The sequence below is a fragment of the Lissotriton helveticus genome, chromosome 12 (assembly GCF_964261635.1).
Source record: "Lissotriton helveticus chromosome 12, aLisHel1.1, whole genome shotgun sequence".
In the NCBI taxonomy this organism is placed as follows: domain Eukaryota; kingdom Metazoa; phylum Chordata; class Amphibia; order Caudata; family Salamandridae; genus Lissotriton; species Lissotriton helveticus.
The window spans coordinates 677,680,058-677,704,675 of record NC_136073.1 but is presented as its reverse complement, the minus strand read 5'-3'; the positions used below and the strand labels follow the sequence as shown (position 1 = coordinate 677,704,675).

At 45.8% G+C, this 24,618-nt stretch overlaps 1 protein-coding gene and 1 long non-coding RNA gene across 4 annotated transcripts in view; one reads left to right on the top strand and one right to left on the bottom strand.

The window, feature by feature from the left end:
• LOC144798450 (uncharacterized) overlaps positions 1-24,618 on the bottom strand; it is a 1,486,395-nt gene that overhangs the window by 1,134,619 nt on the left and 327,158 nt on the right. The window contains exons 8-9 of one of the 2 annotated variants that reach the window (XR_013603540.1): positions 5,781-5,990; positions 4,636-4,770 (exon numbers count right to left, since the gene is read on the bottom strand). This is a non-coding gene — a long non-coding RNA (uncharacterized LOC144798450). Of the gene's footprint in view, positions 1-4,635; positions 4,771-5,780; positions 5,991-24,618 lie in introns of those variants that run through there. The other variant, XR_013603538.1, reaches the window with a different exon arrangement.
• Positions 1-24,618, top strand: part of C12H16orf86 (chromosome 12 C16orf86 homolog) — a 257,140-nt gene that overhangs the window by 5,178 nt on the left and 227,344 nt on the right. The window lies entirely within an intron of this gene.

The window sequence follows — 24,618 nt, the reverse complement described above, 5'->3', positions numbered from 1 at the left end:
ATTCGACCATGTACTAAAATGGCCACGCCCCTAGATCTCCTAGCAAAGCCTGCATGAAAAACCTGTTGGTAACCATACCGCTGCATGCACAGTGTCTTTGTACCTAATAAATGAGTTTCCTGTAGCATCAAAACATCAGCTCCAGCCCTCTTTGCCTGCCGTAACACTGCTCTCCTCTTGATCTTGTCTAGAACTCCCCGCATATTCCAACTAAGGACACGAAGAGAGCCTCTGGGCCCCAGTGCCCTACCCGTAGGGTTCGTCATCAGAGAACTTTCAGTGCAGAAGCCCGGACCTTGGACCATGTAGGTGCATACCCAACAATCAGCGAGACCTTCACGTGACCGTGCGACTCATATCCAACCAGAACAAAACCCCCCCAGGAACAAACAAACCCTGTCTCCCCCACCCCCTACCCCATACCTCAAGAACATTGAAGTACCTGTCACGGCGGGAATGACTCTCGGCCCCAAACGCAGGACCTGAGGCCGTCCACACCAATGGATCCCCCCCTACAACAACCCATATCCCTAGGCTACCCCCAACAAGCCCTAAGCTAAAGGGAGAAAACCCAGTCCGCCCACAGTACTGCTCCCACCTCCTCACCACCACCCACATTCACTCATGAACTTGCGCATAGCCACCCACCAGTCTGTGGTATTATGTCTTGGTCCAAATAACACCTTTCCATGAGCCATATCTCTCTTGGGTCCCTAGCCTGTGGGAAAGGTCCCTTCTGGTTAAACTCTGGCTAGGTTAAATCAGGCCAATGCTTTATTTCCCTTTAGACCAGTTTAACAAAGCCTCTATCCTCGTGTGTCCATGTGATGCGAAATCAGTTTAAACCCTGGAGCACATTTTCTTTTTCTGTAAATATCCTGAGCAATTAATTAAAACGTTTTAAAAACGATTCTTAAAAGTATGGTTGTACCCAGTACAGGCTAGCTATGTATTTTCTCCACCAACTCACAAATCCTAATTTTTTTTTTATGTGGGCTCCTTTCTCAAGTCAGCCATCAGCAAACGCAAAATACTGTTCTGTCAGACATTTTTTATCCTGGGCTCAAAGGAGTATGCTTGTGTATATATCTTGCTCATTGTACATCTGATGGCCATTTTTTAATGTTGAGTCCTATTGATGCATCTTTACTAATTTATTTATTTCGCTGTTTGCACATCAGACCCTGGTTTTGTTGGAGAGGAAATTAAAAATGAAGAAATTATACTACAGCAGACATTGGTAGAAAACAATATAAAATTACATGTGGTGTAAGAGCAGTGCAGGCCTAAAGTCCGTGCTGATGCCAGAGAGGTGAAGAGTTCACTAGAAAATAAAGTGCATGACCTGCAAGGCCCTAGTTAAAGGAAAACCCATGTTTGTAAGCTGGAAGGAATTTATAGTCTCAGTACAATCACACATACTGTTGTCCCAGTAAATAAAAACATGATTGAAGAATAGGAGCAGGAGATTGAATTAGCCAAAGTACACAGAATCTGATAAGAAGTCTTGGGAGCAGAATGATAAAACACACACGCATTCAAAAGAAGTATATAGATGAGTTAAGCATTGTTAGAATGACATTGAAGAATGTGTAGGGCATAGGTTTAGAGATTAGAAACAAAAGTGATGATGTTTTCTGTACCCAATATGTAACTGCTAAGTAACTTATTTTGTGACCTTTTTCTAACAAGCATTGTTCATGTTGTTATATAAGTGGCTGCTTGTTGAAGCAGCAAATTGAGAACAGCTGTTCACCTGTGTGGAGATAACTGCTTTCGCTGCAGATACAGTAAAGAGCTGTGTTTGCCTTGCCAAGAGGAGTCATGTCTTTTTTTTTTAAAGTTACCCCGCAATAGTTTGCACACTTTCTTTATACCTGTAGGACTATGTTAATCACTTTTACATCTTTTAAGATGAACTGTGATGCTATTGTTTTTTATCTCCTGTGTTTTATATTGTAACGTTTTAACCATGCTTGTTTTGTACCTTTAATGATAATTTGTTCTCAATGATCAAATAAAGAAATTGAATTGTACTGACATACACCTATACCCAGCCAGGACTATTGACTTTGTCAATCATTGTAAGCTGTTTAAGGTAACTGAGTAAAAGCAATTATTTTGTTGTAAATAATGCAGAAAATATTTTAATTATGGAATAGTGAATTAAATATTACTGAGGCCTGTAGCAAGGTTAGTCATCTTCAGGGTGTCTCTGTTTCTCACGCCTGTTATGTTCACTCCATTTTAAAAGCAAGGCATTTTTCTCTCCACATCTTGTCTGTCAGCTCTTTTGTACAGAATCGCAATTGCAACTGGAATTTGTGACAATTGCACTGTGCGCTCTGCAGAGAGGCCAAGGATTGGATGACCATCTATTTTGAACACCTTTCTGACCCATTGACCAGCGGTGTGAGAAACCAGCACTGCCTTCAGCCTCAGTTCCAGAGCTCTCATCCGTAGCTCGTTGTAAAAACCTGGAGGCGACTCACTTCAAAGTATGCTCTATACGAGAGTAGTGTGCCACATGAAAAAAAAGACAAAGGAAACCCAAAATCCTGGAATCAGCAAGCACTCTTAGGGAATGCAAGATTAAGTAAAACATTTGAAACAAACATAAATTAAATCACTGACATAGATCACCCTAACGTTTTTTACAATGTCTGCCGTATATTTTTGTCTCCCTTCTGCCTCGAAAGACAGACATGCAAATGCAATTTGTATGGTTAGTTATGCCACTGGGTATAAGTAGAGTTGATCGTATTCATTCAAAATATTAGATTTGGATGAGCTTGAGGAAGTCGTTTTACGCCATTTTATGGTGGCACCCCCATGACCTCCTTCTGTATGGATTACAACATTACCACCCTCCAACTGTTCCCTCTCCTCTGCATAGCCCCTCCTCACATTTATTTAATTTCTTTTATGGCGCTACTTGTCCCAAGTTGGGTGGCAATGCACCTTACATTAAACACACACATGTATTATACGGAGACAATGATTTCAACACATGTGTAATCAATGTATAAGAAATGTTGCATAAGACAAAGAGGGATACAAGGTGTACTAGTAGGAATTGTACATTATGAATGCTTAGTGTGGAAAAACAGAAACTCAGGTTTTAATATGTAGCACAGTGGTTGGGGTTGTATATACTAATAAGAATGTATTGCTACCCAAAGAAACAGTTTTTAGAAACCTTAGAATGGGAATGATTGAGAAAAGAAATCACTTTCTGAACTCATCCCTTACAGTTTACACGCAGCGCATTGATGCCGGTTCATAACTTGCTGTGTTATAGTAGAAGGATTGTAACTTATGAACTGCAGGTAACAAAAAGATCTCTGCGAGAAAAAAAATCACACAGACCTGCAGCAAGCACATTAAACCTTTATGATGAATGAACACTATGACTGGACTAAACACACACCGCAGCTTTACAATGTCTGCTATAAACCTGTAATTAATAATAATAATAATAATAATAATGATAATAATAATAATGTTATCCCACAATGTTCTCCAAGTTCTCAGACCATGAGGGTGTGAAGTCTCCCACAGTCAAGTGCTAGAATTTAAAGAACCATAAAGCAGAAAATTGACGCGCCAGACCTACAGATGCAGCAAAACCACAAGAGTGGACAGTAGGGCCTCATGTAGTGGCCAGGATCTCTATGCACCTGGCCCGGTTCAAAATAACAGAATATCTCTTTTTATTTAAGTGAAATGCTCATACACTCGTGGGGCAAAATTTCAAACATATAATATTTCCCATATTTTCTTATTTTTTCATTGAAAAGTAATATAAATATTCCAAAACTTACCCAATTAAACATTTTTAAACAACAGTTCCATCGAGGGATACGACCCTATTGGGCTAAAAATATTTCAACTCAATAATTAGTTCATATACTTCTCAGTGGGTCCAAAATTGTTCCCCTTCTTGATATCCTGGTGCAAAAGTCTTTATTACCAATCATAGCAAACCCATTTGCTCTAGTCTTTAATATGCCAGCAGCAGCAATAACACAAACAAAAAAATCCCTTCATATTTTAACAAGGGCAACATTTTGGAGATAGACACCTTAATAGAGAAATGTGCATATTGTGGTGACTAAAGTAATTGAAGTTTTTGTTATTATAACCATTTGTAAAGCTCACGGCTACTCCGAGGAGTGTCCCAGCGCTGGCAGTGGAGGGAAAGAGTCGCATACGGGTTACTAGCTGTTAAAGAGGTGGGTTTTGAGCTTCTTCTTGAACAGTTCAAGGCTGTCTATCAGCCTCAGGTAGGGTGGGAGTCTGTTCCAAGAGAGGGGTCCAAGATAGAAAAAGGATCTCCCACCCATTCTGAGACGATTCATTTGAGGTACCCTTGCCATGTGTGCCAAGGAAGAGCGGAGGGTCCGGGCGGGGGTATATGAACTAATTCTCTCTTTGAGATATGATGGCCCTGTCTTGTTCAAGGACTTGTGCTTGAGGACCATGTCCTTAAACGTCACCCTTTGTTTCATCTGGAGCCAATGGAGGGCCCTTAGGTGGGAAGTCATGTGGGATCTGGGAGGCAGTCTAAGCAGCAGTCTTGCGCTGAGCAGCGTTCTGTACCACTTGAAGTCGATTGAGAAGGTAGTCGGGGAAATACAGTGCATTCCCATAGTCCAGTCTAGTGATCAGGGCCTGCACCACCTTTCTACCCGCCGCCTCAGATAGGAGTTGTAGAATTTTTTTCAGCATGCGAAGCACGCTGAAGCAGGACCCCATCGAGGTTTGGATCTGTGGGAGGAAGGAGAGTAAGCTGTCAATTTTGATTCCGAGATACTTGACACAGTTTTGCGAGGGGCCCGGATGTGGCAGATTACTTGGCCAGCAGTCTTCTACAAAGTTGTGAGGGATAGCCCCAAAGCTCACGATCTCTGTTTTATCTGGGTTGAATCTAAAATAATGCAACGCCAACCATTGAAAGACTTTGGTAGGACAACAAGAGATCAACTTCTCATTAAGTCCATGTCTTTATCACATGTGAACAGCAGCTTTATGTCATCTGCATACGAGATGAGCTTAGCGCCAAGCAACTCTGCAAGCATGGCAAGGGTTACAGCAGCGCAGGGGTGGGAGGGGGGATTAGTTGGGGGGGGGGGACAGTTCTTAACGGAAATCAGGAGAATAGCATTGCTAGGAATATGATCCCTAGAAATGAACTACTATGAATAGTGAAGAGTACTATTGTCAGGAACTATTGTCAAATAGGTAGGGCGTACGCTGCGGAACAACCAAGATATGCACTAATGATGATTACATGTAAGTATACTGATACGTGATAAGAAATCAAAATGGCAATAAAATCTGTTTTTTTTAAAAAAGCATGGCAAGGGATGTCAGGTAAACGTTGAACAGCAAAGGGCTGAGATCCGACCCCTGTGGGACTCCCACCGACAGGGGCCAAGTCAAGCAACATGCCTGCTGAAGAGCTATGTGTGTAACCTGCAGGCCACCAATCCACATATAATAGCTCAGAGGGGTCACAAGCTTAGGTTTGTAACAACGAGCTTGCACGTGCCAATCCCATAATCATAGCTCAGAGGGTAAATGCTCCTTGCGGACAGTTTCCAGGTCCACAAAGTATACTGGGCATATTAAATACTACTAACAAAATAATCTGGTAAAGGGCTGCAAACCAGGCAGAGGTGACTCTGCTAAAAGTTGGGTAATCATTACTGTTATTAATAAAAGCGCCAAGAGCCCATATCATTCATGGTCTATGTTCTAGGAGAAAGGGAACTCACCTTTACTCAGGTCGCGAGGATGCTGGCACCGGGAGGTTTGAGGGTGTCACAATGCCGCTAGAGGGCTGGTAGGTGTTTCAGGTGCAAATAGAGGGTTGTCTGGGTTACTGAGTACCGTGGCAGGGATGGTCAAGATGCAAATTGTTCCTGATGCAGCATTCTATCGCTCCTCTATTATCGAGCCCAGAAGGTTATAGGTCAGAGAGTAGGCTGAAAAGAAGGGAGATGGGAGAGCTTGAAAACTGAAAATGATCTGGAAGAAATACAGTCACATCAAGGGATCTGTTTGAAAATATTGAGAAATCACATTTAAAGCCAAAGAACTCCTGTTTTTCAAACAACAGTGGGTAAAATTGCAAGAATGAATGCTGTTATCCCACCCCGCTCTGTGGGAACTGCCTTTGCGCTGCACCTGGAAAATACACCAGCTTCATGGCCCTACAACTAGATACAAAACTGTCTTTTGGAACATTAACAGTTATTGCTTACCGATACAAGTGCACCCCTTTTGTCGAGGAAATTTAATATGGCAACAGTGCTCAGTTCGGTTTGAGTGAAAATTGCACCCCAGCCAAACTTGGAGCCCGGTGCAGCTGCACCAGTCGCACTGGGCCATAGCGGGCCTGAGGAAGCGGGTCTGACTTGCTTGAAGAGGAAAGCAGGCCCTGCCATCGGCCCGAAGCAGCCTGCTGTGCAGTCTGCCCGGGGCGGTGACAAGAGCTGCAATGAATATGTGACATTACAACGAATGCTAATACATCGCATGCCGCTGCAACGCACATTTTTACTCTGACTTTCTGTCGGGGGTGCTGGAAGTTGGAATAGATTAATTTTCTATTCCAACTCCAGTGTGTGCAACAGTAGGGAATGTGTTGGAGTTAAATCCTACACCTTCTACCCACTGCTGCACACATTTTGCGTTGCAACGACATGCGATGTAAAGGCATGCGTTGTAACAGTTTTGTTCCAAAGGCTGTTTCCTGCTGCAATCACCCCCAAGCTGAAATTAACTTCAATTAACAGTGCGCCTGCATTTGACGGCCTCGCCCAGGCTCCAGCCTACTTGGGGCAGAGCGGGCCACCAGGTGAGAGGGGCTGGCAGGACACAAGCACAAAGCAGCTGAGGAGCTGCTGCGCCGAGTCGGTTGCCGGAGGCCCAACCCACATTTGGTAAAGTAGTGAGCAGGAGACGGAGGGCCTTCACGGACAACAGTCTGCGACGAGAGGGACAGACGATGCAGTCCTCAGCAGAGGTTGATAAAGTGGTATGAGCTGAAGGTCATACACTGCCCCGTAGTGTAGGAGAATGTTGGGGGGGGGGGTTCAGCGACCAGAGCAGATGACTCCAGAGTGCAGGGCTCACGGTTTGTACCGCAGCAGCAGCACAGCTCAACATCAGGTGACTCTGGGCAATAGCTTGCCTAATCTCCCCGACAGTCCCCCAGCGCCTCAATACCCTTAGGGGTGATAAGTTGCGCTTTAAAAATCTGGAATTAATATATTATAAAAGCCAGGTGACTGTACATAGATCCCGGCAATCGACCCTGGGGGCCCGGACACTCGCAGACCCAGGTAGCACTTGTGGTGCATCTGCCAACCTGCCCCAGGGTGCAATGACCACACTGAGCACCCCGACGAAGGGCCCCATATCAGATACTGGGTCCAGTGAGACAATGGGACTGCTGCAATTCAATAAATCCTACAGCCATTACTTAGAACAGGGGGCAGTTGGAAGACACTGTCTCCCCCCCCTCCCCTCCTGAAGCTTGTCGCCCTGAGGGAAGTTCACAATGAAGGGGGCAGCAAGGTGCAGTGAGAAGCAGAGTACACTGTCATATTACATGCCATGTGGGTGGTTAAATCTAGGGAAGTGGTGCAGCATAGAGGCACTGGGCAGACGCAGTGCCCCATTCAGAGAAGTCGATTGTCGGAATTAAGCTCTGCCTAAGGGGACTCCATGGGGACAGGGTGTGCAACTAGCACCGCTGTGGACCTCGTTTCATCCTCTGCCAACATGGGAAGAGTTGCTGAAAGAAGGATCAGGAGATGGGGGTGGGTGCCGTGCCTGAGGCGGGGTCACTGCGGAATCCTTGAGAGACATGGCACCCAGGCGCAGCAGACCAATGCCCCTGGAGACTCCACTCTCTAGGACATTCTTCAGGCATTAACGGCCTCTTAGAAGGTATTGGAAACCAAGATAGACACCCTGGGAACAGATCTGGGACTCTTGAGGGATGACCACTACCACTTAGTGGAACGAGCTACCACGGCAGAGAGGGAGCTAGCTGAAGTGCCCCACAACTCACATCGGCGAACGAGCGACTCTCCTCCATGGAAGCAAAGGTGCGAACACTTGAACTGACAGTGGAAGATGCTGAAAATAGGTCACGCCACAATAACATACAAGTGGTGGGACTCTCTGAGAAGACTGAAGGGACCATCATGATGGCCTACTTGCAGAAGTAGATCCGTAAGTAGGTGGCGACAGAGGGCCTCTCATAATTTTTCGTTCTGGAAGGAGCGCACAGTGTGGCGTCGAGACCTTCACTCCTGGGAGCCCACGGCGTCCAGTAGTGGCCAGGTTGCAGTACTATAAAGACCACAATCATATCCTAGGTGCAAGAGAGACATTGCAGTGGAAAACAGCAGAGTAAAAACTTTCCTGGCATCTCCATGGAGATGCAGAGACAAAGTTCTGTTTTCCTAGAAGCAAAGAAAAAATGTAGACAGATGGGGATCCACTACGCAATTATGTTCCCGGCTCGGCTCAGAGTGGCAACGCCCGAAGGAGCCCACTTCTTTCAAACACCGCAGGAAACCTAGAGCTGGATCGACCAGCATCCACAACAGGGATTCCAGAACAGGAGCTCATGCAGGGCCAGATTGCGACGCCATACCAGGTCTTGTAATTCGGCTGCTCGATCCCACGGCCAAAGTACAACAAGAAAGACGGAACACAATGGCTACAGTCACTTCAATAAGTGGCAACGGAACCGGCCCCTCCGTCACCAACAGATGATGGGGTGCACCAGACTCGGACAGTGACTCCAGTACATCTGGGGGCTTGAGCATTGATCTTGCAAAGGTAACCCCAGGAACATCACATGAAATCCTGTGATGCAGCAGCCAAACTGGTTAACTTGGGAGAGCTAAGCCTGAATCACTGCAAACATACTCGACTTGGGAAGAAGGGGAATGAACATTCGCTACGCTACCTCTGTGTGGGAGAATGGTGCTTCCTTTTAAAAGTGCTGGGTGGGTTGACTAGGTGGCGGAGCATGTTGTCGGCTTAACCCTTCAGCAGTGACTTGTGGGTGCTCCCATGGGTGAAACTGGTTCGAATGACAGTTTGGTTATAGGGTCATTGCCGAATTATCCTGGGGAGAGGGAGTTGGGGTGTGCATGGTTTGTTGGGGAATTGGGACGCCATGAGTTTTAATAACTTGATTTCCATTTCCATGATCCCTCCTGGAATCCCAGTGTGTAGAGGTTGGGTTGCTACTGGGAGATGCCGAGGCAATGAAAGTTCGTGACCTGTTCAGAATGGAGAAGCGCCTTCCATTCGAGGAATTAAGTGCAGAATTCAACCTCCCATGGGGCCACTTCTTACTTCATAGAGCGGTAACAGCAGCATTCTGCAAACATTGGAATATTGATATATCAGAACCACAGCTCCATAAAAGCTGCCAGTATATTGTCCTCTCTTCGAGCACCTTTACGGCAGTCACACTGTTGTGTGCGATTTTAGATTCAGATTGAATTTCCCGATTCATGCCCTTATATAGGTACAATTCGCGTTGCCCTTATATAGGCATAGAAATCCATTCCTTGTTTAGGCATAGCCATGCTGCCCAAATACAGGCATGGCTACTTCCATCCGTTCATTTACATCACAACGATTTCTTGGAAAACCAGACTCTTAAGCCGTTAGGGACTTCCCCTTGCTTGACTATTGATTTCTCCAAGAACTAAGTTATTATGCATAAACATCTATTCCTTAGGGGTTCATTCATGACGTTCACATGCCCGACTTTACGTCAAAGCTGGCATTCCTAAACACCTTCAAGGTATAAATATACTTTCACTTGCCATGGCAAAGCACAGTGTGATTCGGTGCAGTTCGACTACCTACTTGCATGACACAGCTCGCTACAGCAAGTGCCGAAGGAAGCCAACTCTCTAGCTGATGCACTGACCAGAAACTGTCCTCCTCTGCAGAGAATCCAGCTCCAGTGTTTCTGACTCCCCTTGCGGGGTGTTGGGAAATCGAGTCTCTGAGATACCAACCTCTTTCATTCTAAGGTATGGAGCTGATTATAACCTAGAGAAACCTTTGGCAATTCTTGGCAAAACTAAACCTATCCTAAAGACAACACTTACTTCTTCCCTCGTACTAGACCAAGGTTAGGTACATTGGGGTAGGCGTATTTTTGAAGCACCAAATGAGTATTTTAGCCTGTGTTATTTATGTATATATTTTTATATGTCATAGCACCAGACAATGCTATTACAGTATTATTTTATATTACTGTTTACGCTGTACGCATTATACTTTGCATTCTGTCTAACGATTGTAGGAGTTCACCTCTCTTGCATGAGAAAGAAGACTGTTCAATAAACCCCTTTGATTGAAATGCCCAGCTCTCTATTTTCTCTGCAACTCCGTAGAAATGTAGCATGCACGATTGACTGAGTAAAATAGTTATCTATTGTTTCCACGACTCTGAAGATACGTTTTATTCTTGGGGAAACAAAGTAGTCATGTTTATGGGGTTGTCAGAAACTAATTCATTCTTGTGTACTCAAGAAAGTTTGGTAAGGCACTAATTTAACGCTAGATACTGGAGTAACTCAGTCGTGCTTTTCTCAGAGACCCCTTTTTCCGTAATACTCCAATAGACGTCTGGAGGGGATAAAATGATAATATCCGCCATAGCGGAGTAGGACGAAAATCCTATGTATTTGATTTTATGGTTTGTTCAACGTTGAAGGATACAGTGTTCCAAAATATTGTGCACCTTATCTTTGTTTCCTTAAAAACTTGCTTTGCAAACTTTCAGTCAACAAAATGGCCGACGAAGAAAATCCCGGGGCCAGTGGAGCTGCGGCTGGTCTAGTCAATGCAGATTTTAACATTTTAGGTTTCCAAGAAACTGACGAGGATGCTATAGCCATACCTCTAAATTTAAGGAAAGCCATCACTATAAAACGTATAAAACATGGTCTATCATCGAGAGGTGGTAGCACAGTTTTTGTGATAGAGGCACATGAATATCACCAGACAGAGGTATTTTATTCATGGATAGTCTTCCCCGAAGCAAATCCAGTAACACATGTCTTTCACTTCTACAAAGAAGATGATCCACCAGAGGAATATATTCCCTTTAAGGATATTGATTTCCACTCACATACCAGGAGCATGAGCTCTGGTTTAAAGGTGCCCTAAAACATTTAAATCACAATACCACGCTTGGTCCACTAGGTAGACCAGAAGCAACATGGCCGGTCTTAGCCAGCTATACACCACATCCTCCAGGTTCTGAGCTGGGATGGGGCAGTGAGCTAAATAATGGTGATGGATCAAGCCCTGATCTTTGGACTGGGTAAGAGTGGTCTGCTTAATTCAGACACTCTGTTCATCACCACCCCCTTTTCTGAATCATACACCACATCCTGGCATTAATATGTCAGATGTAAACTTGCTAGCTCAACTCAAAGAGTTGATCAAAATCTATAGACAATTGGTTCAATGTCATGCGGACTCTTACAGTCCAACCTGCAATAATGATTCCACAACATACCCCTCCCCAGGGAAATACACTAAAATAACACCACATACTCTACACTCAGTCATTGATAAATTACCTGCAAAGCGGGAACAAATTCCATTCTGGATAGCTCAAAAAATTACTCAAATCGAAGCAGTATTTCCCAATACTAACCCTCAGGAGAAACACAGAATTTTAACAATCTGTTTACCAATGGGGATCACACCACATCTGGAAGACTGCACCACATGGGGAACAGTCTTCGATGAAATCTACACTAAAACACATGGTGTTCCGTCGATGGCGGTAATACCAGACATCCTGAAACAGATTCAAAATGAATACGGGGCAGAGCCTGCTTTAAATTTGGGTATGAAACTACTGAAAGATTTCAAACAGGTCTCAACAATAATATTAGCTAATATTAAAGGTGAAGCAGCATCCGTGGCGATACGCCAAAAATTAAGGGAATTTGATGTAACTGAGCAACCACAAGAACTAGCCTGGATAATTGAAAAATCCTATGAAGAATTAGGCAGAGACAGTCTGGGTGGGAAACCAGTGAAACCCCAACTGTCTGAAAGTCCTGAAAAGGTCTTTACTAAAAACACGTCTACTCCTTCTAAAAAGAAGTGGGAAAACACTAAAACCTCTAAAGAGAAGCTTTCTCATTTCAGAGGCAGGTCTCCTCAAAAGGAGCCCTCTGAAAGGAGGTATAACCTCAGGAACAGGGATAATTTGAGAAAACCGGATAGATATCAAGATACTGATACACGTTCCTCTCGTACCTTTCAGACATCGTCACAGAAATCCGAAAGAAGAGGACGGTCAGAAAACAAGGAAGAACGCGTGAAGTCCAAAGACGATCAACACATTCAGAAAAACAAGAAACCTCAATTCACCAAAATCTTGAGGACACAACTCAAGAACGGAGAATGGGCTCAGACAATGTTGGACAATGTTGGACAGCGCAGCAGAGATCACAATAGCTCATCAGAACCTGAAGGATCATCTGGAGACAGTGGACTTGAGTGAATTCATTCAGGTTGAAACTGCAGATACCAGGGTTAGTTCTCCACATAAGTTATATGAAGTAACACTCCGGATGGAGGGAGACATACCAAAAAAGGTGAGAGCACTCTTTTGGGAGCGACTTTCTAAGGGTTATGACATTCTTCTAGCTGAACAAGACTGGCCACCAGAATTTGTCAGGGAGTGCCCACATGGCGAGGACATCATTATGCCAGCCTTCTCCAACCACATTCCAATTCACTTAAATATACTTATGCCAGGAAATGGGCAGTTGCCCATGCTCCTGCATTATACAAAAATCATGTAGGATGGGATGAGGATTCTCCTTACCATAAAATCCAATTAAAAAGTCAACCAACTGCACAAAGGCAGTACCCAGTTAAGCAAGAAGCTAAAAAACAGGTCAGGGAGATCTTAAATCAACTTGAATGCCAAGGGGTGATTGAAACATGCACCTCGTCAATGAACAATCCTTTGTTTCTTGTCTCCAAACCAGACAATACATATCGTCTAGTTTTGGATTACAGACACTTAAACTCTTGTTGCAAAACATTTGCAGTGCAAAATGCACACAAATACACACAGTACGGCATTATTGAATAACATTGTGCGTAAAAAATATAAAACAACATTAGATATTTCAAATAGGTTCTTCTGTCAAAACATTGCACCAGAAAGTAGGTATTTGACTGCTTTCTAAATTATGGGGACACAGCGTCACTTCTGTCGTCTCCCTCAGGGATTCAAGAACATTCCTGGGTTATTTTCAACAAGGGTAACAGAGTTACTACAAACTTATGATGACGAGGCATTGTCATATGTCGATGACATCTATCTGACATACGATGACTTGGACAGGGTGAACACCATTATACTGGGCTTCGCTTCTGAAGGGTACAAATTCAATTTTAAGAAATTAAGAATTGCCCACCTCAACGTCCTTTTCCTAGGATATGAGTTATCAAGTGAAGGCAAAAGCCTGGCAGCCAACTTTTTAGAAAAGGGTGCGCTGCTCCAACCTCCAAAAACGCTGAAAAACTTAGTCGATTCTAGGTTTCCTGAACTTCAGAAGAATATACATTCTAAATTACGCAGAAAGGGTTAAACCTCTCTACGAATTAATTAAACCTGATTTTTTTTTTTTTTTTTAATTTTTTTAATTTTTTTAAAAACCTTTATTGAAAGACACGTAGAAGTACAAGCGCAGGCCTACAACCACAGGGGCCGGCCGCAAAAGCAGGAGAGTCAAAAAAAGGCAACATCAATGCGTACAATAGAATGAATACAGGATAGACGTGAAATAAAGACGTGAAACAGTCAGCGCCAGGATAAAAAAGGTTTCATTTTACATTTTATAGAGGAGGCAGCAACCATATCTACCAGGCGTCACGCAACATATACAGAAAACGAGGGGGGGGGCGGGAGGGGGACAGCCCCCCACGCAATCAAATAACCCTAGTAGGGCGAAGCCCAAAGACATCCCACGCCCAGCAAAGGTTCAAAAATAAAGGACAAATGTCAGCAAACAAATAACGTGGACGCCACATGTACAGCCTTCCCGCCCCGGAAAAGGAGAAAGTGCGGACACGTACGAAACAAAGGAGTGAAAACAAAGGGACATAGCCCACCCCCTGAAAAAGCAAAAAGGGACCATAGAATAAAACAAACTAAAATAACAAACACCCCCCCCCACCCTACATCACTGTAATGGCTACGGCCTACCCCACTAAACAGCGTGCCTGTCGCCCAGAGTCACCCGAAATATAGAAGAAAGAGAAAGGGAATAATAACAAAGAAAGAGAAAGAAGAAAGAGAGAGAAGGAGAGGAAAAAGAAGGACAGGAGAGGAGAGGAGCCAGCGATCGAAACATGGAATACTACCCCACCCGCAACAACGGATCACCAATCGAGGTCGAAAAGGACATTGAAAAAAGCCCACACAAGGATGAAAAACAAGAACTAACCAAAATAATGAGGCCTGGAGATGCCATTTAAAAGGGTCCCACAGGTACTCCGGCACAATCACCCCTGTCCACTTTTATGAAGAGTCGAGCTTCCAGACCCCGCCACGGCCGAAAAGCAGAATGATACAGTGGGTCCATACCAGTCCAGGAAGGCCAGTGGGATCTCCGCAAAACACCGTCCCGGCCAACAAGAAGCAACCAGGAGAACTCGGCAGCAGTCAGAATGCAAAAGTACCTCAACGATCCACGTGGCCAAGCACAATATCTGGGCTGTCCAGCACGAAGCAGAGAAATCAGGATGTAGGAAACACTGCAGCATCGGCACCGGGTCCACATGATCCCATAGAATCAAACACCCAGCTGGAGATCCCAGCACAGCAGCCGGAGAAGTTTCAACCATTACAATTCGGGAAGACGACACCGCGTCACAAAATGGCGGAGCAGCCATGGCGGAGATCCGCGACTCCAAGTCTCGGCATTTCAAGGACAGGTCGATCCCCAGAGCAGCCAGGGCAGACAAGACAGCACTCCGAGTAGGGGCCGCCCGAATCAAACGAGGGCTGGAGAGAACAAATGCAGCAACTTCCCTGTCTCCAGGAGAAAGACTCTCCGAGGGGCCATCCGCCATCTTAAGCACAGCGCCCGCCGCCATCATCGTGGGCGCCTCCAAGTCCACCAGGAGCACCGGCGGCCCCAGGGCACACAACCGATCCGCGGCGGATGGCGCTCGGCGGAGAAAGGAGAGTCACCAGAAGAACGGGCGTGCTCCCCACAACACTCGGGGGGAGCCCAGCACCGGACCCCGGGCGGGACAAGCAACAGGAGTGGGCTACCCACTTGAGGGGTGCCGGACAGCGCGGCTTCTCTTCTTCGGGCCGGCAGGCAATCGGACATACGGGGTGGCCCACCCGCGGGGGTGGGTCCGCTCCAGGGCTTCCGGCCCGCGGCTCTCAGGCTCCCAGCATCGGGTCTCTCCACCGGTTCCGGACCGCCGGTACTCCGAACATCTCCGGGCAAGCACAGCACTCGAGGCCCAGGCGTCAGGGCCGGGAAGGCCAGCAAGGCAACAAGGGCAGAACGCCAAAATGACTGCACGCCAGAGCCCCGGACAAGGATGGTAAGTGAAGGCTTTTCCTTGGTGACCAAATTCGGAACACCCCGAACAGGATGAAATACAGGATAGGTGGCGGGGAGGAAGAAATCACGGAGCGAGGCGATTATGCGACTGTTCCGATCGCCATCTTGGCTCCTCCCCCTAAACCTGATTTTAAAACCATAAATTAGACACAAAAACACACTAAAATTTTGCATTCATTTCAAACAGATATGTTAGCAACTAAACATTTGTAAACACGCGAAAAACATACGCAACTTAGTGGTCTGAATCATTCCAGGACAATGCGGATTCACGTACTTAACTTTTAACGGAGGTGAAAAAGTACCAATAGCTTACAAATCACATTTGTACTCACAAGCAGAAATTAAATTCACTTCTACAGAAAAAATTCTGACAGCTGTTCGAACTGCTGTAGCAAAAGAGAGAGCCCTTGCACAGGGTAAGCGCGCATTATGGTCGTTACACCTGTACCCGCCTTAGAGGCAGTGACAAAAGCGAGCATTCCAAATACTAAAGCTTTACATCCAAGATGGATACAATGGGTTAATTCTCTTGCTGCGACAGATGTTGAATACGTTTTTGATCCTTATTTAAAAACACAAGCAGTTCTACAATACTAACAAGAATGTCTGCCTACTGAAATTCTGTCTCTAGAGCAGTATGAATGTATAATTTATACTGACTGATCAGCTCAACCCGCTACGGAAGGGGGTAAACAAGCCTATAGTGCCGCGTGCGCGATCATTAAAGGTCGTTGGCATGATGGCAAATTCCGACCAATGATCACTAAAATTCAATCCTTAGGAGATTGTACAGCTCAGCAAGCTGAACTACAAGCATTCAAGATGGCACTTGAAATTACGGACCGCGAATTCCCCACACTCATAGTGTGCGATTCGTATTATTGTGTCGAATCATACATGAATACTTGCAAAATTGGCTTCAAAACGGTTACAAAAGTGCGAAAGGTGGCACAATCAAGCATAAAATGCTTTGGGAACAAGTAGTTCAGTTACGACAAGGACTACAAAACACTCACGTGATACATACGTCAATGTGATGCCGTTCAAGGTGCAGGGAATTCATTGGCTGATGTAGTCGCGAAGGCAGCTGTGCAAACGACTTCCGTAGCTGCAATCACTCGTTCAAAAATGAAAATAGGCGGTGAAATAATGCTAGCTGTCAATGCTACAAGCAAAGGCAGCGGTGCAGCGTTACCTAATAAATTTCCACTCATATATAATTGATGCAAACTCCGTTCCTTTTGCGTGAATCCCTGGAGTGAGGGATAGAGTGATTCCGAACAAGAAACTTAGAGTAGCTTTGATACGAAGCACATTTGGGAGAGGGTCTGATACATCAAGGGATCTCTAAAACTATATTAACTGTGCAAGAGACGTACTGGTGGCCAGGCATGAATGTTCACATTCATATGTTTGTCGTTGATTGCATAAACTGCAGTAGAGATCGCAGCACAGAACGCCGCCAGATACCGGACTACAGCATGGCCAGCCCAGTACAGACACCATTGTAAGACAGCATTAGACGTTCTACAAGCAGACGTCCCTGTGGACAAATGCAATCCCACAAATATTAAGATAAGGTTCATTTGGATGTGGCCTCAGCGCTCGGCTGACACTCGAACTGTTATAAAAGATTTGCGAGTCTTTATCGGCACGTACGCAGTCGGCACTCTGCATTCTGACCAGAGTCCTGCGTTTAGCTCTCGAGCTTACAAATAGGCCATTGCCAATCTGGGCAATGCATTGCGATACTCTAGTCGATTCCATCCTGAGCGAAATTCAGTTCTGGCGAGAAAAAAACGGGACATTAAGCAATCTATAACAGGGGCGTGGCTAAGCAAGCCACGATGGCGGTTATGTCCCGCTGAGGCTCCGCGATCGCGCCGGCATCCTACCCGGTTCTCCTAATCGCCGTGAGCCACACGCATCGAAATCTACAGTCGGAACATATCCGACGGCCGCAGTGATCCCGCAGTCCCTGGCACCCGGCACAACAGTTGCGAACATGACGATTAGACCCCCGGAGACGTGCGCCGAGACCCAAGATGGCGCCTGCGATCCAGTAAATCCACGCCAGCGGCCTCGCTTGGGCGTCAGGGGCCTCTCGCCTCACGCCTCCCAGCCAGCATCCTCACAATGACGACGTGACCGGGGGCCCACCGCCAAGAAGCCCTCCCACACCAGACTCACCCGCACTGGGAAATCAAGTCCCGAGCAGCCGCGGTCCAGCCATTTTTGAGGAGCCGAGCCGCCGCCTTCCCGAGCAGAGTCTCGGCCACCGTGACCCACGCAGCGGCACCACTCTACCAAAAGGTACCTGCTCGTGGACAGCAAAGCTTGGGGCCCAACATCGAGCCAGTATCCTCCTGGGAGGCTCTACCCACTCGGTTCGCCTGACTCCAAGATGGCGCCCGAGAAGACCCGCGAGTGAAGGAGCGAACGCGGTGGTCCCCAGGAAGCGCCTGTGTACCTGCTATCTGAAGGTGAGCCACCGTCCCTCCCGCAGCGCTTCCCTGAGTGAACGGCCCAGCGAGGCCACATTGTTGAACTGCCAACCTCCTCCCGTGTCTGCGACAAGCGCTGCCTGACCCTAACATGGAGGAGTAATAACTCTCCCTTGCCTCAGAAGTCGGACAATTCCTACCGTTAGGCCACGGAGCTGAGACCCCCGTTCAACATACCAGATACATTTCAAATGGGGACCTTGTCTGGGTTTCCCCCCCCCCCGCCCATCCAGGGCTACTCCACAGGAACTGGGGGCTACAACTAACTTATCCTGGATAGCACACTGACAACCCAAGCCTCGTGATTGTCGGATGAGCACCGGTCATCACCTCGCCCTCACTTACCGGAGCAAGACACCCGTGGAGCGCCACACTCCTCCTTGCCTCTGACACCGAGCAGTATCCCCCGTGATTGCCGCCATAGGGAAACCGAGGGGTACACAGACACCCTCTGTGCCAGAAACTGCTCCCGAAAATATGCCCCACACGCGGGCATGGTCGCAAACTAACGCGTCGCAAGCTGACCCAACTCTATCAGCGAAACTGGACCAAGTGTTGGCGGCCATTGAATTATCCAGGCTGTCCATGGAGGAACGACTAGGCACCTTGGCAACCGACATCAGCCTGATCCGCGACGATCACTGGAAACTCGCGGATAAGGTAAAGGATGGGGAGAAGACATTGGCCGACCTACAACCCGTGGTAAAAACGCAGCAAAACACGCTACAGGAGGTCCTCCGCCGCTTGGCGGTCATAGAAGAGCGCGCGGATGATTTGGAAGGACGGTCGCAGCGCTGTAACATCTGCGTGCTAGGTCTGCTGGAGGGAATTGAAGATATGAACCCCCTGGACTATATGGAGACATGGATCAAATCTTTTACCTCAGCCAGGACCGAACTCCATTCTTTTCCATTGAACGCGCCCATAGAGTTCCAGCTCGGAGGCCACTGCCAGGATTGCCCCCAAGACCGATGCTCGCCAAGTTTCTACACTTTCGCGACCGGGACGCGTTGCTTCGAGCGGCTCCAGCAGCAGGTCCCCTACAAGTGGAGAACAAACAAATAATGATTTTCCTGGACTATGCACGCGCAGTTCAGCAACAGAGATCCTCCTTCCTTGATGTAAAGAGGCGACTCCGCAGGAACAATGTCCAGTACTCCCTGCTGTACCCAGCTCACCTCAAGGTCCTACACAAGGGCTCCGCCATTTTCTTTGCCACCGCTGAGGATGCACAGGACTGGGCGGACCAGCACTGCCCAATACAGTCTAGAGCGGAGACTCAGCGCAAACCCAGCCCCAAGCCTCCACGATCCGGAAGACGCGGTCCAAAGTGACCCCACAATGGCGCCACCAGAAGAACTGGGTCTTCTCCCCAAGAGTCTCCTGACTTGACACAAATAGTACGGGAAGGTCGGGAGGCCCTGCAGGCGGGGATTTATCTACAGGCGCTGCCCCTCACGCAAAACACAGATCGACCCCCACACATATTCACATCGGAGGGGGAAAACAACAGCGACGACACATTGTCTGGCAGCGGCTCCACTACTCCCCCCTGGTCACCTCACAAACAGCTGATGTTATCCTTGACGGACAATTGGGTGCCTCTTCAACATGAAGGATCCTCATAGACATTCTAACGAGCACCTGGCTCACACTGAACTCCCTTAGAATCGCATTTAAGCTCTCATAATGATGTATTGGCTCAAGCGTGACATCCACTGATCCTCCAAAGGCCCTATCCGCACGCAGTCTCTCGTGCACACACACTGCCACCCCCACAGATTCTTGTTACACCCTCTTCCCTAGTAGGGAATTTGTTTGGATATATCGCCACTGGCGATGTGTCCTATGTATTGGGACTGTTTCCCGGCCCCAGTTCTGTTTGCTCTAACCCTAGTTTACTACTGTCCCACTCCCCTCATAACATGGCATGAGTGAGGGTACACAACACGAATTAGACAGCTTGTTGGCGGGTCACATGGGTGCTTCCCCCAACACCAGGGCTATCAGATTGGGGATCTTCTTAACTGCAGGCCCCCCCCTGAATACCCTGACAAGGAGGTTAGATAATGGTGTTCATGGCCTCTTTGTAAGCTCGAGAGCTAAACGCAGGACCCTAGTCAGAATGTAGCATGCCAATTGCGTATGTGCCGATAAAGACTCGCAAATCTTTTATAACAGTTCTGGCGTCAGCCGAGCGCTGGGGCCTACATCTTAAGTGAATCTAGTCTTAATAATTATGGGAACGCATTTCTCCGGCTGGATTTCTGCGTATAGATCGCCTAATGCTTTCTAACAATGGTGTCCTGGCAATAGTCTGGTCCGGTTCACAACTGCGATCTCTGTTGCAGTTCTGACAATCTATTGCAAAGTTGTAAATTTGCAAGCTCATCCCCGGCCACCAGTATTCTGATTGTAATTCTATCAGAGATTTCAAGATCTCTTGGTGCCTCAGACCCTGTCCCATGTGTGCTTCTTGAATCAAGTAAGCCCTCCCGTTCGTGTTTGGAATTACTCTATCCCCCACTCCAGGGATTTGAGCAAAAGGAACAGAGTTTGCATCAATTATGTATGTATTACTGAGTGGATAGTTGAGAGGTAATGCTGCATAGTCGCCTTTTAATGACGCTTTTACCGCCAGCATGGTTTCTCCATCTATGTGTTTTTAGAACGCTATTTTGTGGCTACGGAAGTCGGTTGAACCGCTGCCGCTGTGGCTCTGTTAGCCAATGAATTCCCTGCAACGTGAACGCCATCACGTTGATGTCTCAGTGTATGTATCACGTGAGTCTTTCGTAGTTCTTTCTGCAAAAGAACTACTTGTTCCCATAGCTTTTTATGCTTTATTGTGGCACCTGTGTCATCTTTGTAACCGTTTTGAATCCAGGTCTGCATGCTCTTATTGTAAGACTGGACGCAGTAATGCGAATCGCACACTATTAGTGTGGGGAATTCACGATCTACATTTTCAAGCGCCATCTTTAAAGATCTTATTTCAGCTCGCTGAGCTGTACAGTTTCTGAGTGATTCAGTTTTGGTGATTATCGATCTGAATTTACCTAAGCGCCAGCGACCTTTAACAATCACGCACGCTGCATTGTAGGATTTTTTATCCACATCGTAGTGTTGTGCAAATCTGTCCATGTAGATTACACAGGTGTACTGTTCGAGAGGCAGAATTTCGATTGGCAGAGGATATTCATGTTCGTATTCTAGATCTTCTAGTTTTTTCATTTTCGGATCAAAAGCGTGTTTCACTTCTTCTGCAGCAAGAGAATTTTCCCATTGTATCCATTTTGGATCTAATGCCACTGCATTTGGAATGCGTGGTCTTGTCACTGCCTCAAGGGCTGATACTGCTGTTAAAACAGATATTCTCTTGCCTTGGGCTAGGGCTCTTTCTTTTGCTACAGCAGTTTGAACCGCAGTTAGAATTCTTTCAATAGAACTGAATTTCATTTCAGCTTGTGTGTACAAGTGTGATTTGAAAGCTATTGGTACCGTTTCTCCCTCATTAGAGGTCAGGTATGTGAATCTGTATCTTCCTGGGATGACTCGGATTACAAGGTTGCGTATGTTTTCGCATGTTTGCAATTTTGTTTTAGTTAACATGTCTGTTTGCAATGATCTTAAAATTTCCTTGTGTTTCTGAGTCCAATTAATTGGTTTGAAATCAGGTTTTATTAATTCATAGAGTGGTTTAACCCTCTCTGCATAATTTAGAATGTATGTTCTTCCGAAATTCAGGAAACCTAGTATTGATTGTAAATTCTTCAGCGTTTTTGGAGCTTGGAGTACAGCACACTTCTCTAAGAAGTTGTCTGCTAGGCTTTTGCCTTCACTTGATAATTCATATCCTAAAAACAGGACAGTTAGATGAGCAATTCGTGACTTTTTAAAGTTGAATTTATACCCTTCACCTGCGAACCCAAGTATTATGGTGTTCACTCTTTTTAAGTGAGTCTCCAGGTCATCATCTGTTAGATAGATGTCATCGACATAAGATAATGCCTCATCATCATATATTTGTAGTAACTCTGTTACCCTTGCTGAGAATAATCCTGGGCTATTCTTGAATCCCTGTGGGAGTCGACAGAATTGTTTTTGCGACCCCATTGTTGAGAAAGCGGTCAAATACCTGCTTTCAGGTGCAATGTTTTGACAAAAGAAACCATTTGAGATATCTAATGTTGTTTTATATTTTTTGCGCCCGATGTTATTCATTAGTGCTGCACTGTGTGAGTTTTGTACTGCAAATGTTTTGCAGCAGGAGTTTAGGTGTCTGTAGTTCAAAACTAGACGATATGAATCGTCTGGCTTGGAGACAGGAAACAAAGGATTGTTCATTTGTGAGGTGCATGTTTCAATCACCCCCTGATATTCAAGTTGATCTAAGATCTCCCTGACTTGCTTTTTAGCTTCTTGTTTAACTGGGTACTGCCTTTGTGCAGTAGGTTGACTTTTTAACTGGATTTTGTGGGGAGGAGAATCCTCATCCCATCCTACATGATTTTTATATAATGCAGGAGCTTGGGCCACTGCCCATTTTCTTGCAAATGTGTATTTTTTTATGAATTGGAATATGATTTGAGAAGGCAGGCATAATCATTTCTTCGCCATGAGGGCACTCCCTGACAAACTCTGGTGGCCAGTCTTTTTCAGCTAACAGGATATCATAGCCTTTAGATAAGTTATCCCAAAAGAGACCCCTTACTTTCCTAGTTTTATCCCCCTCTATACGCAATGTTATTTCGTATAATTTATGGGGTTTGCTAACTCTGGTGTCTGCAGTTTCCACTTGAATGTATTCATTCGTGTCCACTGTCTCCAGAAGATTCATCAGGATCTTGCGAGCAATGGTTACTTCTGCTGCGCTGTCTAGCATTGTCTGGGCCCACTCTCCGTTTTTCAGTTGTGTCCTCAAAATCCTTGGCATGCTTTACTTTAATACTAGCTACCTTCTTCTTTTGATATTGTAATTTTTTACTTTGATGAGCAGGTTCCTTGTCTTTGGACTTGACGTGCTCTTCTTTGTGTTCTGACCGTCCTCTTCTTTCCGATTTCTGTGAGGAATTCTGAAAAGATTGTGAGGGACGTGTATCAATATCTTGATATCTGTCAGGTTTTCTTAATTTATCCCTATCTCTAAGGTTGTATCTTTTCTCAGAGGGCTCCCTCTGGGGAGACTTGCTTCCTCGGTCTGGAGATCTAGCTCTCCGTTGAGGAGACTTTCCTCTGGACTGAAAACGTTTTTCTCTGGGAGTGGATTGTTTATTACCCTCCCAATTCTTTTTTTGGAGTGTTGAGATTATTTTTAATAAAGGTTTTTTTTCAGGATTTTCAGCTAGTTGGGGTTTTACTGGTTTCCCACCCAAACTATCTCTTCCTAGTTCTTCATAGGATTTTTCTATGATTCTGGCAAGTTCAAAAGGTTGTTCTGCTATATCTGTTACTTTCAATTTCTGGCGGATCGCCACAGATGCTGCTTCTCCCTTTATGTTGGCTAATAATATAGCCGAGACCTGCTTAAAGTCTTTCAGTAATTTCATACCCAGAGTTAAAGCAGGTTCTGGACCGTATTCATTTTGAATCTGTCTTAGTACGTCAGGTATAACCGCCATAGACGGAACACCATGTGTTTTTGTGTAAATAGAAGCAAAGACTGTGCCCCAAGTGTCACAGTCCTCCACATGTGGTGCAAACCCGATTGGAAGGAAGATAGTCAGAATTCTGTGTTTCTCATGAGCTGTAGTATCAGGAAATACTGCCTCTATCTGAGTGATTTTTTGTGCTAACCAGAATGGAATATGTTCCCGTTTTGCGGGTATTTTGCCAATGGCTGATTGTATATTCTGTGGTGTGATTTTATTTGTGTTCCCCTGGTGAGGGGTGTGCTGTGGAATTTTTATTGCTGGTTGGACTGTTGAAGTCCGCATGACATATTGGACCAATTGTCTATGTATTTTAATTAGTAGCTTTAGCTGAGCTAAAAGTTCCCGGTTTGACATTTTTTCAATGTCCGGATGTGGTGTGTAGCTGGCTAGAACGGGCCACGTGGCTCCTGGTCTACCTAGTGGACCGAGCCTGGTGATGTGATTTTGATGTTTTGGGGCGCCATTAAACCAGAGCAGGTGCTCTTGGTAAGTTAGTGGGATTTCAACGTCCTCAAAAGGAGCGTATTCATCCGGAGGTTCCTCTATTTTGTAATGTGGAAGTCTTGTGTCACAGCGTGTGCTGCTGGAAAATGTATCCATGAATAGAATACCTCTGTCTGCCGATATTCATGGGCCTCTACCACAAATATGACTGTACCACCTCTTGGTGATAGTCCATTTTCTATAAGTTTAAGAGTTATAGTTCTTCTTACATTGACCGGAATGATTATAGCATTCGGGTCATTCTGTTGGAGAGTTGTGTCATCTAATAACAGT